The following is a 14,574-nucleotide window of genomic DNA, read 5'->3' on the forward strand; positions in this document are numbered from 1 at the left end:
CATGTTAAAAGTAATGATTCACGAAATAAGTGTCCATTTGGTATTTTTACATGATTTAAAATATGATGTTAAGGACCACGACAGCAGCGCTATCCTGCTATGATAAGTAACAGTAAAATGTGTCCAAGAAAATAAGTGAATGAATAACAAGGGTTTTGTTGTCCGACCTCCCCCCTCCCCCCGGGCAGAGCTGCATTCATTCCAAGATAAAAACAATCATTTTACCCGAATATACATATCATAGGCAATCTTTATATTTCTTGACACAAAATAACTATTTAAACAATTGGAATATGACACTGACCAATCTGAAGTAACAGGCGCAACATTTCTTTGGTCTAGAGGCATTTGCGAAAGTTCCTCAACAGGAAATTTCGAACGTTATTATAATGCTGAGGAACATACTTTCTAACTGGGAAATCCTGTTAGTTTCAGGTTATCTTGACATGATACAGAGTTTACATTGTTTATGAAGCCATGTGAGCGAACTACAGAAACAAATTATACTGTTTATGGAGAGGTGCTGCAAGTTTATATTAATTCCTCGCTTATTACGTCCTCGCTCCTATTTCACGGCACAATTCTCTGATGTATGCCTTATACAGGAAAAATACTAACAAACTAGTATATGTTTAAGAAAATAGTATGTCCAAATCAGCTTCCATGTGTGTTCAATGGACACAAAAGTAATGAATTTTCCACTGATTAAGATTCTTATATCTAAGATACTCAAATATCAGAGAAGAATGAAGGTACTTCACAAAGTAGATATTTCCAACAAATTTTCGTCTGGTTGTTCTCATATTTTTACTTTCTCGTTATTTCCTTAACAGTTATGGGTGCTCATCTGAACAAAATGTTTTGTCTTTCTCATATCAAAATCAAGCTAGTTCTATGTATAATGTAACATTTTCTCCCTCATTTATATCTCTTCTTTCTGCATGTATTCCTTATATCGGATTTCTTTCTGCTTGTTCTTCAGTACTTTATACTTTGCAATACTGGTTATAGCAGTTCTTACCCGCTTTGATTACTTCCTTCCAAAACATCATTTTACTCTCCCTAAAATTTAATGATACTCTCTCACCCCAATTCTCATTTGCCCTCTTTTACACCTCTTGCACCTTCCTCTTGACCTCTTGCCTCTTTCTTTTATACATCTTCCAGTCATTTGCAGTATTTCCCTGCAAAAATCGTCCAAATGCCTCTCAATCTTATGTCTTCATCATCCACCACTACTGCCCTTTCTAACCTCCTGAGACCTTTCATATGCCACAGCCATTTCTTGTGCAAGCCACCAATGCTTCCCTAAATACATCCCATTCCTCCCCCACTCCCCTTATGTCATCTGCTCTCACCCTTTCCATCTGCACTCAATCTCTCTTGGTATTTTTCTTTCTCTGTCATACTTAAATGGGAGATAGTAGTATTCTGCAATAGGCAGTTTGAAGGACATATTCCACTGTATGAAGAAAATCTCAGTTCAATAACCTCCTGTGCATTTTACAACAAATATCTGTTAACTGAAATGGGAATTTATATATGAGAAGCAAGGATTTACTCATAATACATTTCCAAAGGATGCTTACATGTCTACTTGGATATGGTATGATTTTTGATACTGTAGAGAATTTCTTATTTTGTGATATTATTGAACTTTAAGCTGTTTTATAATCTATTTATAACTTACCTCATTCACTGTTGCCAGAGCAGTTTGATTTTCTGTCTGCACTGTTGAGTTTTATTTTGATTACTGAAAAAAATGGTAAAGTTTTCAATTCATACTTGATTGTCATTACCCGAGTTAGTGAGGTAGCACCAGGAACAGAGAGAGAAAGGCTGCATTTGCTCACATCCATTCCCTAGCTGTCATTGTAATGCACTAAAACCACAGCTCGAGACCTTTCTATGTTTTACCTCAGCCACTGCACATGCCCTGGTCCAATCCATTAACAGTATGTTGAACCCAGTATTCAACATCATTCCAATTTACTCTATCCTTTGCACGCCTTTCACCCTCCTGCATGTTTGGGCCCCAATCACTCAAAATTTCTTCACTCCATCCTTCCATCTTCAGCTTGGTCTCCCCCTTGTCCTTGTTCCCTCCATTCCTGAAACAGATTTGAGTATCATGCACGAGCTACATTATGGCTGTGTTACACATGATCCATCAACATCACTAGTGTATAAATGTTAATTATGATAATCAATTTGAGACTTTTTATTTCTTTATTGCCTTTAATGTGTTATAAATGGTTGCTCTCTAATGCTTTGAATATCAAATTGTAAATCTAATTATTTATTTAGATATTTTACACCTTTTCCAATTGGAACTCCCTCATAGGGGTGGCCACAGCAACTGAGTCTCCATAACTAAAGAACTCTGTGCCGCTTTTTAGCTTTTAGTGCCTCACCCTTAACAGGTCACTGGCAGATGGCAAGTCTAGCACAGTGATTGCAGAGGCTCCTACCTAATGTTATTACATCTTCATCGTTACAAAGTGATTATTCATCAATTTGTGACAGTTTTTCATTTCTTTTTTAAATTCATTTGTTCACAAAAGATTGCTGCATAATTCTTTGTATGCCAGATTACAAATCTTATACCATCATCACATTATGAAGCAATGATGTATACATGGATTAATATGTAATGTTACACATGACAGCTGGAGAATAAAAGTGAGCAAATGAGGCCTTTTCTTTATGTATTCCAGATGTTACCTCAAAACTGTAGGAAACAGAGAACAAGTATGAAAGAAGGAAAAATGGTATACAATATATAGTTTTTTCATACTTAATTGCTGTTTCCTGCATTAGCAAGTTAGCGCCAGGAACAGAAGAAGAAAGGCCACATCCAGTCACATTCATTCTCTAGCTGTCATGTCTAGTGCACCAAAACCACAGCTCCCTATCCACAACCAGGCCCCACAGACCTTTCCATGGTTTACCTCAGATACTGTACATGACCCAGTTCAGTCCATTTAAGAGCACATCTACCCCTGTATATCACATTGTTCCAATTCACATTATCCTCTGCACTCCTTTCTCTCTCGAGCATGTTCAGGCCCCAAAATCTTTTTCACCCCATCCTTCCATCTCCAGTATGGTTTCCTCATTCTCCTTGTTCCCTCCACTTCTAACACATATATCCTCTTTGTCATACTTTCCCAACTCATTCTCTCCATATGAGTTATGAGGAATATGCAAAATGCATACACATTTTGGAGTAAAATTGGTTGCATTGTCTAATGTCATTGCAACCTTTTCAGGACTGGCACTTTGTGCGAGCGTTCCCAAATTATCGTGCTTATACACCCCAGTATTTTGCATCTGATTGGTTGAATGAATTCTGGGAAGTCAGGGAGGATATCCAGGATGATTATCAGTTTGTATATATTGGGCCAAAGGGAAGCTGGTGAGTAACATTCTAAGTAGAGTGATCAAAACTAACTCTTTGGAATTTTATGCAAATGCTAGAATTTTGTGGATAGTAACTCAAACGATTTTTCTATCAGCTACAATTTTGACAAATTCCACTTTGAGAATCTTCATTAATACTGAGTAAAATTTTAAAACTTCTGTGATGTTTCAGTTGGCTTTGTACAGTTTTAACCTCTGATATAAACCATTTGAATCTGATTATGGAAATATTACACTAATGTCTTATTTTTAAGATTGTTAATGGTACCTTATACATACTTTGGAGTGTATGATGTGCATTTCAAGATTGTTAATGGTACCTTATACATAGTTTAGAGTGTATGATGTGCATATGCTTTCAGTCTTTGCATAACCAAATGTAAGTTAACTGAAGCAAATTGACCCATGCTGAATTTTTTCTAAATTCCATGGACATTCCATTTCCCTGTAAGGTCATCCATCTTTTAAGGATGATATTGCATTAAGTAGACAAATGTATTTTTTTGTCATTTGTAAAGGGATTCAGATTTGATAATGAAATATGATTTGTTTCACACCTCAAACTCATAAGTAGCATTTGGCTGAAAATACACAGTTGAGGTATTACAAATGTTACAGAACTGGGAAGCTGTGATAAATACTAGTTAACTAATCGTACAAGAGCTTAAGATTAGGTTGAGCTGGCTACTTCCACACTTTGGATAAGCATATGGGTGAGGTAAATGTAGATAGCCACAGTGGCAGATACAAAACTATGTTTACAGAGGTAATGTTATGTATTATAACTTATGGCTTGATGGAGCATTAAGTGATGAGTAGTTACAGTAATACAGGACATACCACCTAGCCAAACTAACAGGAAACTGAGCTGTTCACTTGCATAGCTGTGTATTTGTTCATAGATTATTTATGAAGTTAACAATGGAAGGTATAGTACTGTTCTTATATCTGTCTGTATGAACTCTGATTACAAGTTGATTGTAATGGCAAATGGCGGTCCTAGCTGGAGGGGCATCATGGAGAGATCTTCGTGATGGGGGTGTTAGCAGTTTATTGCCAAACTGCCATATGAGCTGCTGTTGTAGGTCAATGGTAGACAGATTCGGTAAAATGAGTGCCTCTTTGTAGGTAGTGTAATAAGGGCCCTGGATGACTCTGCTTGTCCATTTCTGTATTCTTTCTAGTTGGTCCCTCTCTGTAGCAGTTATTGAGCAGGACCAGGCAAGGGAGGCATAGGTGAGTTTAGGTAGAATGGAGAAGATATAGACATTCCTGAGCTCAGTTGGTGGGACACCTAGTGGTTTCAGTTGGTGGATATGGTACAGAGTTGAGAAAGACTTGATGATGGTGATGACGACTCTTCCAGTTTAAATTGTCATGTATCGTGACACCAAGAAGTTTGAAGCCTCTGACCACATGGTGGATGTCAGAGTCTAGTGTGATATCAGATTAAGGGTCATACTATCGTGATCAAGGGTCATACCTTCGTGCTCAAGGCTCTTACCATCATGCAACCATATCTGCATCTACACTGTGGTGCCTTAAAAAAGAAAACAACCAAGCATCCAGGACGATGTGCATCATCAGTCTCGGTGTGGTTAATGGTGATGTCTTTGGCCATAGTCCACTCCTGAAGGTTGTTGATGATGTGCTGATGGGCACTGAAGTCAGTAGAGTATATTATCATGCCACTAGATATGAGTATTATATGCAAAGGTGTGGAATTATGTATTTTTTTTCTGTCAAAGATTTAAAGACTGACTACTGCAACCTGATGTAGAATTTTGGGTATTTATGATCCATCGTATAAATCTATCAGGAACAGACAAGGAAATGGCCTTGTTCTCATTTGGTCGCATCCATTCTCTGGCTTTCATGTGTGATGCACTAAAACCACAGCTTCCTATCCACAATGAGGCCCCACAGATCTTTCCTTGGTTTCCCCCAGCCTATTCATATGCCCTTGTTCAGCCCTTTAACAGCACATCATCCCCTGTACATCACATGCTCCAGTTCACACTTTCCCTTGCATGCCTTACACTCTCCTGCATGTTCAGGCCTCAAGTACTTAAAAACCTTATTTTCTCCATCCTTCCATCTCCAGTTAAGTCCCCTCTTTCTCCTTTTCCCCTCCACTTCTGACACATATAACCTTTTTGTCAACCTATCCTCTCTCATCCTCTACATATTGGAAAGGATCACAATTTTGCGCGTGATCAAGATATTCCTACGAGTCCACGGGGAAAATGAAACACGAAAAGTTCCCAAGTGCACTTTCATGTAATAATCACATCATCAGGGGAGACACAAGAGAGAAATATAACAGTCAGTTGATATACATCGAAGAGACGAAGCTAGGACGCCATTTGGTAAACATATTTTCAAACCATTTCAGCACACTTTCTTCAAGTCTCAAATGTACTCCTCTTATCAGCACACCTCTCTTGTAGCCTATAATGTTGTACTTCATCAACCTACATCATCCCTCAGATATTTCATCACCCTCATCTACAACTCATGTTTTGTGCCCTGTACAACAGTCACAGTTGTTTTACCTTCACACATGCCCATCTTAGGTCATCCAGATAATGACCACTTTTTTCACATATTCCTTAATGCTTCCAGATATGAACGATAAATATCTTTTCAAGTTGGAACTATTAGTCTTGATTAAAACTGATATATTGTATTACAATAAGTTAGAATTTATTATCAAAGGCAAATACTTGTTACACCTTAGATTGAACACAGATCAGTTACATTCTGTATGACTTTTTCATAGAAACTGAGAGTACAATATCTTGTAAGGGTCACTATATGAATAAGCCTGATTAAAATCTGTGGAATACATCCACCATCTTCGAGGCTTCCTTTTATCTATGACCCATGTCTCATATCCATCCAACATTATAAGGACTACTATGCCTTACGACATACCCATCTTTGCCCTCGCAGACAGTGACTTCTCTTAGATTTTTACTTGAATTAAATGAAGAACAGGGAGCCCCTCCCTTAGTGCAGTGGTTAGTATTGCCCAGGTTTAAGTCCCGGATACTGTAGAGCAACTGCCACTATGAATGGATACCTGGTATAGCCATGGATGTGTACTGCTTATATATAAAGAGATGGAATGTATATAATCGCAAGTGAAAAGTCACCTTTGGTGAAGCTCTTTCATTAGGAGTAGTCTCGTCAAAGAACTTTCACTCCAAAGGAGTTCACGTTTCCCTGCCACTGGAAGTATCTCAGTATTCAGCTGCGGAACCTCTAGAAAGAGATCCTGAGTAACACCAGGACTTGTCATAGAAATTGATCCTGGGGTAGTTATAAATAAGTACACTTTCAGATAGGCATATATTCCTTAAGAACTACCAAGCATAGACAATAAGTTTTGTGTAGAAGGACTAACTTACACAGTGAGAGAGAGAGGATCTTTGGAAGTTGTATGCACCATCTACCTATACAGCCCTGTACAATATGTTGGTAAGCTTCTCTTTATCTGGATGGTATTGTTTGGTGATTATTTAATGTTTAAACTGGGAAATGACTCCATTATGGGAATAATGACATGATAACCATTTCATCTATAATTTATTGGCATGCTAAAGACAGGTAGAGATAACTGAGCTTTCCATGTCAGTGTCCAGCTTCTTTGACTGGATAGGAATCAGAAGCCTTCGTTTTTCACACACTTTCAGTCACATTGTAGAAATTTAATTCTTCATAAATTGTTGTATCCAAACCTTCAATTGAAGATGTCCTCTTTGAATCCTTAGTGGCTTTGTATGCAGGTGGGGAATTAGCTGAGAAATCTTTTGAGAACTAGATGTAAAACTAGCTGTATTACCTCCATTTTGCAGTCTATCTTTTATCATCTTTGCTATAACCCTTCCCCACAAATACACAAAGCCATGCAAAAACACACTCATGCACATATAAACATACACGCAGAAAAAAAAAGCTCTCTCCCTGTAAATAACTGATTATTGTGCATACACACACATGGAGTATTAAAAGCAAATTATAAGAAAATGAAGAAATACCTCTGATAAAAAAATTTATGGATGAATAGTAAAAGCTAAGTAAGGAAACTAAATGTGGACAGAATAAGATTGAATGGTACAAGCAGTTTAATTGATGTGGCCCCATGAGTGTAAATCTCCATCCCTTTATCATACAGTGATTACAAATAGATAATCACACAAATATGCACATTCTAGGTGTAAACTAGGTTGCATTTACAAATATATATTCATGCTTGATCGCTGTTTCTCACGTCAAGTGAACTAGCGCCAGAAAACAGACGAAGAATGGTCCATCCACTCATATATGCATATATATTGTCAATGGATTGAACCAGGGTATGTGAAGCATCTGGAGTAAACCATGGAAAGTTTTGTGGGGCCTGGATGTGGAAAGGGAGCTGTGGTTTCGGTGCATTATACATGACAGCTAGAGACTGAGTGTGAATGAATGTGGCCTTTGTTGTCTTTTACTAGGGAGAAAGGATACTCCCCACGTATTCCCTGCGTGTCGTAGAAGGCGACTAAAAGGGGAGGGAGCAGGGGGCTGGAAATCCTCCCCTCTTTTTTTTTTTTTTTCAATTTTCCAAAAGAAGGAACAGAGAAGGGGGCCAGGTGAGGATATTCCCTCAGAGGCCCAGTCCTCTGTTCTTAACGCTACCTTGCTAACGTGGGAAATGGCAAATAGTTTGAAAGAAAAAGATGTATATAATGTTACGAGATCAGGTAGCATAATGTAGTTGTTGTTTCTGTGCTTGAACATGATGTGGACCATGGGTGTTTATAGTTGCCAAACCACTTACCATTTTTACTTGTTTTTTCTGTAACTTGGATAGGCATATTGAATTAAAGATCTTACTTGTTTGTTTCTAGATTTCTGATGTCCAGGTTTTTGTTGTTATACCTGTATCAAGAAATATAATTTGTTTCAGGACACCATTTCATGCCGATGTCTTCCGATCATATAGTTGGTCAGCCAATGTTTGTGGCCGGAAAAGATGGGTATTTTGCCCTCCAGGAGAAGATCAGTTTTTACGAGACCCATTTGGCACACCCATATATGATGTAGATTCTGCTGAACTGAGGTGTAATCTTACTCTTTTTTGTTTTCAAAGAGGCCTTGAGTAATATATTTAAAATATCTGTTTACATGAGCTAAATGTTGTATTGTATGGTACATATGTATTATTTTTGACTTCAGAATGGTATTAAAAACGTGCATACAAAACCAAAGGAAAAATAAGTTCTTTTTAACCTTCTATTTACAGATATTTAATGAAATTTGTGAAAACACAGAAGACAGAAAGAAATTGAATAGTTATACATTTACTTTGTTATCCTCAGTGATGCCTCTAAGCATCCAAAAGCACCTTCAGCAATAGGCCGTGTGGAGGTCATTCAGGAGCAGGGTGAAACTATATTTGTTCCTTCAGGATGGCATCATCAAGTCTGGAACCTAGTAAGAGTATTTTCAGTACTTAATTTTGCTTCATGGCTCTTAGTAGATGTCAATGTAATATCTCATGAATTTTGGTCATATATTGCAGTGGCTAAAGTCTTTAGTCTTAGTAAACAGGGTTAACTAAACTAGATAATGCCAAATATCATTTAAATCAAGTACAGTGGTGATAACCCTGAACCTACCACAGTGTTTAACAATCAGTCAAAAAAGATCTCAACTGTAGAACTGGCCACTCCCTTAGGATGGAAAATTAAAGCTTACTTTTTATATTACATACACTCTTTCCATAATTATTTCATAAGTAAATAGTCTTCACTTAAAAGAAAGTTCATAGGTAAAAACAGTTAAAAGTAGTTCAGAGGTAAAAATGTTATTTGCTTATTGGGCCTCTGAGAGAGGGGTGCAGGGGATCCAAAAGGGGGGCCCGGGAATTTCCTGTGATCTCAGAAAAGGGAGAAAATCAACAAGCGCTCCATTCCACCCTCTCTCATCTTCCATACCCTTTTTGGCCTTACAGCTCATGGCATAAAACTGTAGTGGATAAAAACAAGATGACTAACAGAGAAGAGAAGGGGACCCAAAAGAAACTTTGTACCCCATGATAAAATTCCTCTCAGAGGCCCTGACTTCAGTATTTTCTTGGAATACTTCCACCCATCCCCTTCCTTACTGCTAGCAGTAGAGCAAACAAATCTTACAGGATAAACACACTTGAGAGCCTTTGTTCTTCTCTCCATATATGCCCTCTTGTGTATGAATAATTTCTACATCTTACCTCTATAATCTGAATATTTATGCATTTTCCAAAACTTACCCTTTATGATACTTTTGGGTGATACTTTGATTTTACAATAACATTGTTTGTACCCCACATCTTGACTCGGTTGGAACAGTTTCTGCCCCTTTTGTATTACGCATAAGTTGCTAGACCTCTGTATCTCCTCTATGGTGAATGTGTTTCTTTGCTTGTTTAAACCTTCTATTTAAACATTGATTCTTTTCTTTGATTCCCTCTTCTCCCTCATGCTGGAACACAATTTGTTGCTCCCTTGTAGTAGTTTCTGCAGAAATTGTTATAACTGCTCATTTGCAAAATTTGGAGTCTGGCTTCTTGATCCAGCTCCTTTGAGTAAGTGTTTGTCTTCATAGTTGTCCTTCCTTTACTTTGTTCATATCTAAATCATCTCTATCTTTAAACACTCCTTTTCCACTATATAATTTGTCTCAGGCACCATGTGATCACTTTCTAAGGCAGGTCTATAGATACTGTTTACAACTTCACGGCTACTGTGTTTGAAGATTAGAATAAACTGTAATGGCATGTTTGCAGCTGTGACTCGTGAACTTTGATGCATGTTGGCACGAAAAAACTTACGCATTCTGGGAACTAGAATTTCCATGAGTTCTCATTCGTGTGTACATCTAGGTTTATCCAGTTTATCCTTTATAATTCAAATCCTTGAATTTAAGATTTTTTCACTATTCAAACTTCAATTTTCCTCATGCTACACTATCAGGATTGGCAGAACGCCTGCATAGTGCCATTGTACAAAGGCAAAGGGGACAAAGGTGAGTGGTCAAATTACAGAGGTATAAGTTTGTTGAGTATTCCTGGTAAATTATATGGGAGGATATTGATTGAGAGGGTGAAGGCATGTACAGAGCATCAGATTTGGGGAAGAGCAGTGTGGTTTCAGAAGTGGTAGAGGATGTGTGGATCAGGTGTTTGCTTTGAAGAATGTATGTGAAAAATACTTAGAAAAGCAAATGGATTTGTATGTAGCATTTATGGATCTGGAGAAGGAATATGATAGAGTTGATAGAGATGCTCTGTGGATGGTATTAAGAATATATGGAGTGGGAGGCAAGTTGTTAGAAGCAGTGAAAAGTTTTTATCGAGGATGTAAGGCATGTGTACGTGTAGGAAGAGAGGAAAGTGATTGGTTCTCAGTGAATGTAGGTTTGTGGCAGGGGTGTGTGATGTCTCCATGGTTGTTTAATTTGTTTATGGATGGGGTTGTTAGGGTGGTGAATGCAAGAGTTTTGGAAAGAGGGGCAAGTATGCAGTCTGTTGGGGATGAGAGAGCTTGGGAAGTGAGTCAGTTGTTGTTCGCTGATGATACAGCGCTGGTGGCTGATTCATGTGAGAAACTGCAGAAGCTGGTGACTGAGTTTGGTAAAGTGTGTGAAAGAAGAAAGTTAAGAGTTAATGTGAATAAGAGCAAGGTTATTAGGTACAGTAGGGTTGAGGGTCAAGTCAATTGGGAGGTAAGTTTGAATGGAGAAAAACTGGAGGAAGAAAAGTGTTTTAGATATCTGGGAGTGGATCTGGCAGCGGATGGAACCATGGAAGCGGAAGTGAATCATAGGGTGGAGGAGGGGGCGAAAATCCTGGGAGTCTTGAAGAATGTGTGGAAGTCGAGAACATTATCACCGAAAGCAAAAATGGCTATGTGTGAAGGAATAGTGGTTCCAACAATGTTGTATGGTTGCGAGGCGTGGGCTATGGATAGAGTTGTGCGCAGGAGGATGGATGTGCTGGAAATGAGATGTTTGAGGACAATATGTGGTGTAAGGTGGTTTGATCGAGTAAGTAATCTAAGGGTAAGAGAGATGTGTGGAAATAAAAAGAGCATGGTTGAGAGAGCAGAAGAGGGTGTTTTGAAATGGTTTGGTCACATGGAGAGAATGAGTGAGGAAAGATTGACCAAGAGGATATATGTGTCGGAGGTGGAGGGAGCGAGGAGAAGTGGGAGACCAAATTGGAGGTTGAAAGATGGAGTGAAAAAGATTCTGAGTGATCAGGGCCTGAACATGCAGGAGGGTGAAAGGCAGGAAAGGAATAGAGTGAACTGGATCGATGTGGTATACCGGGGTCGACGTGCTGTCAATGGATTGAATCTGGGCATGTGAAGCGTCTGGGGTAAACCATGGAAAGTTCTGTGGGGCCTGGATGTGGAAAGGGAGCTGTGGTTCGGGCATTATTGCATGACTGCTAGAGACAGAGTGTAAACGAATGGGGCCTTTGTTGTCTTTTCCAAGTGCTATCTCGCACACATGAGGGGGAGGGGGATGTTATTCCATGTGTGGCGAGGTGGCGATGGGAATGAATAAAGGCAGACAGTGTGAATTGTGTGCATGTGTATATATGTATGTATCTGTGTGTGTATATATATGTGTACATTGAGATGTATGGGTATGTATATTTGCGTGTGTGGACGTGTATGTATATACATGTGTATGGGGGTGGGTTGGGCCATTTCTTTCACCTGTTTCCTTGCGCTAACTCGCAAACGCGGGAGACAGCGACAAAGCAAAATAAATAAATATATAAATATATATATATATATATTTTTTTTTTTCTTTTTTTATACCTCGTCATACAAAGCTCCAATATATATATATATATATATATATATATATATATATATATATATATATATATTGTATTCATATAGTTTAGGACAAAGTATAAAAAAGTATAAAAAAAAAAAAAAAAAAAAATAGTTTAGGAAGAAGGTAAAACTTCCTTCACCTCACCTAGATTGGATAATTAAATGACTAGGCTATACCTAACTTATATGGATTTTTACCCAGCATTGCTATGGGGCTTCACTTTAGTTATTCCTGTAAGATTTCTTTCATATTTTGCTTGTTGATAAAGAATTTCACTTATGAAGAAAGGTTAAAAAGACAAAACTTACACTCACATAAGAGGGGAGGGCTAGAGAGGACATGATTGAAATTTTATAAATGGATGAATGGTGCCATCGGATTAGGACAAGAAATAATGGATTCTAATTAGAAAAAATAGATTCAGGTCAGATGTGGGTAAATATTGGTTCGGGAATAGATTTATGGAACAAGCTGCCAAGTACAGAAATGGAAGCTAGGTCGTTAAGTAGCTTTAAATGAAGGTGAGATGTGTTAATTAGTGGGTTCAGGCGGTGGTCAAACGCAGGACCTTGCCTTGCGTGGGCCAATAGGCCTCTTGCAGTGTCCTCATTCTTATGTTCTTATATAGCCCTCCCCACTTTATACAACTTTTAAATACATTCTCTATTAAATTCTTGATTACCAAGCGTGTATTTTCTTAATTATTACCAATTTCAGAAAGAAACAGAAACAATCGATAAAGCATGAATTGCTTACCTTCGTTTTATGTGGTCCCAGGAATGTTTCAGTTGATGGGTAGCAAGCGGCTCTTCTGAGCTCCTGGCGTTAAATATAGCTGCTATCTCCTCCCATATTTTCTTTTGTTGGTTAGTATTCAATCTTAGCTCTAGCACTGGATGAAATGGGCCCTCTCCGCCACCAAGACACGCTGCTGTTTGGTGGAGAGTGGAACGACGAGCTCATACTTCCTCTTTCCATATTTGTTTACCTACAACAGCTGACTCGCGGCATCTCAACCGCTGGAGCCAACCTGACGACACAACAGCCAACAGCGGTAGAACTGTGCATCAAACCGTACAAAAGCTTTCACCACGGATGCCGGGCAAGTGCAGAGATAACGACGAGAGGACGCCAGCTATTTTCAGTCGGGTCTGCCATCCCCCTTCCGCTGCTTAACGTTAGAAACAGGCGACAATCCTGCCTGGGGAAGCTCTGATTCCGTAGCGGCATTTTGCTATCGGCGGCGCGAGACAACCTCCCACTTATGCTACACCTTTGATGTCAAGCTCAGCAGGGGTCTTTTCTCCCTGCTGTTTAGTTCAGGCTCGTTCCCTTGCCTGTAGGTACAGCATATAGGGACAGTAGTCATTTCGTCATGCGCGTCATACTCCCGCCGTTTATCCGTGCTTGGATGAATCTCTTCACTTTGACATTCAGAGAGCACTGGGCAGACATCACATTGTGTCATTATCAACTGCGGCCATCGGAATGCTACACTTAATTAGACAGTTGGATTGCCCTGGTCCGTGCCACTTCTGAGTTGATCGCTTGGCGCCAGCCGAGTTGGGTGAACCTGGCAAAAGCTACTGCAGCCCGCCAAACCTCCTACCTACCTTTTCGGAAGGGTGCCCACAGAACCGACTGGCCCGACTCGAGCCAATCCCAGTCCCTAAGTTACGGATCAAATTTGCCAACTTCCCTTACCTTCATTGACCACCAGAGCTAACCGGATACAACCGCCAACAGCACCACAACTGTGCACCAAACCGTACAAGAGCTTCCACCACGGACGCCGGGCAAGTGCAGGGGTACCGACAAGAGGACGGCAGCCTTTTTTTCAGTCGGGTCTGTCATCGCCCTTCCGCTGCTTAGGGATAGAAACAGGCGACACTCCCGCCTGGAGAAGCTCCGATCCCGTCTCACCGATTAAGAGTAGTGGTAATTTACTGTCGGCCGCGCGAGACGATCTTCCACTTTTGCAACACCTTTGATGTCTCGCTACAGTATCAGACTAGAGTCAAGCTTAACAGGGTCATCTTTCCTCGCTGTTCAGTGCAGGCCCGTTCACCTGCCCGTGGGTTCGCTAAACAGTAGGTAGGGACAGTGGTAATCTCGTTAATCCATTCATGCGCGTCAGTAAATTTCTTCATAGATTCCCAATTTTAATGGGTGGTGCAGGAAACGCTAACTACTGTGCAAGGTAACAACAGGGGGTAGACACAAAGATTGGATAGTGAAAGTTGATAATTGGAAGGAAGATGTGTATGGACG

The 14,574-nt window shown here is 39.5% G+C and overlaps 2 long non-coding RNA genes across 3 annotated transcripts; one reads left to right on the forward strand and one right to left on the reverse strand.

Moving 5' to 3' along the window:
* Positions 1–357: 357 nt before the first annotated feature.
* Positions 358–8,540, forward strand: LOC139747905 (uncharacterized). 2 transcript variants are annotated; one of them, XR_011712460.1, is made up of 3 exons: positions 358–424; positions 3,273–3,418; positions 8,378–8,540. It is a non-coding gene; the product is annotated as an uncharacterized lncRNA (long non-coding RNA). The 2 variants fall into 2 exon arrangements; XR_011712461.1 differs by having other exon boundaries at positions 401–520.
* A 149-nt stretch (positions 8,541–8,689) lies between these two features.
* On the reverse strand, positions 8,690–14,412 carry LOC139747904 (uncharacterized). The gene is made up of 2 exons (XR_011712459.1): positions 13,060–14,412; positions 8,690–8,901 (listed from the first exon to the last, which is right to left on the reverse strand). It is a non-coding gene; the product is annotated as an uncharacterized lncRNA (long non-coding RNA).
* Between the last annotated feature and the right edge of the window lie 162 nt (positions 14,413–14,574).

The sequence above is a fragment of the Panulirus ornatus genome, chromosome 71 (assembly GCF_036320965.1).
Source record: "Panulirus ornatus isolate Po-2019 chromosome 71, ASM3632096v1, whole genome shotgun sequence".
Lineage (NCBI taxonomy): Eukaryota > Metazoa > Arthropoda > Malacostraca > Decapoda > Palinuridae > Panulirus > Panulirus ornatus.